The sequence below is a fragment of the Stegastes partitus genome, unplaced genomic scaffold (genome assembly GCF_000690725.1).
Source record: "Stegastes partitus isolate 25-593 unplaced genomic scaffold, Stegastes_partitus-1.0.2 Scaffold573, whole genome shotgun sequence".
In the NCBI taxonomy this organism is placed as follows: Eukaryota; Metazoa; Chordata; class Actinopteri; family Pomacentridae; genus Stegastes; species Stegastes partitus.
The window spans coordinates 235,878-238,143 of record NW_007578304.1 but is presented as its reverse complement, the minus strand read 5'-3'; the positions used below and the strand labels follow the sequence as shown (position 1 = coordinate 238,143).

Sequence of the window (2,266 nt, the reverse complement as noted above, 5' to 3'; positions counted from 1 at the left end):
TATGCATGTGAACAGAACCCGTGCCTGTGAACAGAACCCGTGCCTGTGAGCAGAACCTGTGCATGTGAACAGAACCTATGCATGTGAACAGAACCTATGCATGTGAGCAGAACCCGTGCCTGTGAACAGAACCTGTGCCTGTGAACAGAACCTATGCATGTGAACAGAACCCGTGCCTGTGAGCAGAACCTGTGCCTGTGAACAGAACCTATGCATGTGAACAGAACCTATACCTGTGAGCAGAACCTATGCATGTGAACAGAACCTATACCTGTGAACAGAACCCGTGCCTGTGAGCAGAACCGGTGCCTGTGAACAGAACCCGTGCCTGTGAACAGAACCCGTGCCTGTGAGCAGAACCGGTGCCTGTGTGACCAGTGTGCGCTGTGATTCGTAGCGTTTCCGTCTCTCCAGACTCAGACAGGACGAGGAAGGAGCTGCTCAGGAAATGCCAGCACAGATGTTTGTTCTGTCGTCTTCAGGCTGCTGCCGGACAAAAGCAGCAGAGAAAACATTTCTCTGCACCTTCAAATTAAAGGAACAGTTTCTCCAGCTACCAGCTACGGGCCGTCCTCAGAACTTGGATGAACCATTTCAGTGTTCGAAATCAAAGGATGAAGTGCAATCAAAAGAGAATCAGGCCACAGAGGAATCACAACCTGTAGCACAACGTCTGTCTGAAATAACCTGAAGCATACATGAAGATGATCTGTAAATCTACAGCTAACAGTTAGCTAGTTGGGTTAGCCAAGCTAGTTTGGCCTANCCACCTGCAGCCTGCAGGACTTCATGTTGCAGAGAAACATGGACCTCAGTGAGTTAAACTGAGCCACCAGCTGGTGTGGATCCATCCCTACAAACTTCAGAGACTCTGGAAGCTTCACAGTGTTTAAAATCAGCCTGAAGCTTCGGCTACAGTCAGCACAGTGACGGGTTTGGATTTACTGTATTCAGACTCTGATCTTCTGTCTCACAGCGTATTTTAAATTCAGACGGAGAGAACGAGTGTTGATGAGGTGCTGTTCTACCGTCATCGGTGGGGTTGAAGCCACAGAGCAGGCAGATGGACGTCACCCAGCGGTTCATGTCCTCCTCGGACTCGGCCACCAGGTACCAGGTCCTCTCCTCCGTCCTCAGGTCGAACACGAAGCTGCTCTCCAGCTCCTTCTTGGTGAAGGACAGACCGGCGTCCACCTGAAGGACCCACAGCAGAGCTCATCCAGCATCACGTTTATCACCAGAGAACTGACAGTTCACTGAGTTAGGCCTTCTAGTTAAACAAGGTCAATAACTAAACTACACATACGCTGTTTATTTCATGGTGGAGTTAAACAACAGCTGCAGTGGCTTTAGAACAGCTTTAAATATTAATATGAGTGAAACATTCATGTTCAAACCCTAAAACAAAAACCATAAAGTATTAATATGAGGGTCATATATATTATTTATTGTGTTGCTCAGCCTGACTAGAGACCCTACGGTAGGATATAAAACACTAATTCACCTGAATAACATGAATCATTAGGTGATGATGACAGGTGAGACAGTACAGGTGAGACAGTACAGGTGAGACAGTACAGGTGAGACAGTACAGGTGAGACAGTACAGGTGAGACAGTACAGGTGAGACAGTACAGGTGAGGCCCTGCAGTACCTTCATCATGTCACATGTACTGACTGATCAGACTCCTACATTATAAATGAGTATACGTCCATCAGAACCTACAGACAAGCTGCTTCATGAGGCTTTCATTAAACACACTGTGAGGCTCTCTGACAGTCAGGTGTGTGCAGGTTCACCTGTTCACACAGGTTCAGGTTGATGGTTCTGATTGGCCGGCGGGACTGCTGGTTCTTGTAGTACTGCAGGACGTCGGGTTCTCCGCTGAGCCGACCGCTTCGCAGAACAAACCAGCGCCGCTTCCAGGCCTGAGACACACCGACAGTTTAGTGACTTTAGGTTCACCAACAGAACAGAGCAGCTGCTGCTGGACGGGTCAGTGACTACAGGCCCGTTCTCAGATGGTTCTGTCTGAACGGACGGGTCAGTGACTACAGGCCCGTTCTCAGATGGTTCTGTCTGTGAACGGACGGGTCAGTGACTACAGGCCCGTTCTCAGATGGTTCTGTCTGAACGGACGGGTCAGTGACTACAGGCCCGCTCTCAGATGGTTCTGTCTGTGAACGGACGGGTCAGTGACTACAGGCCCGTTCTCAGATGGTTCTGTGTTTGTGTGTATGTGTTTGATGGTGTATATGTGTGTGTG

The 2,266-nt window shown here is 49.1% G+C and overlaps 1 pseudogene; it reads right to left on the bottom strand.

Annotated features, from left to right (window-relative positions):
- Nucleotides 1-2,266, bottom strand: part of LOC103362412 (GRB2-associated-binding protein 1-like) — a 26,636-nt pseudogene that overhangs the window by 17,029 nt on the left and 7,341 nt on the right.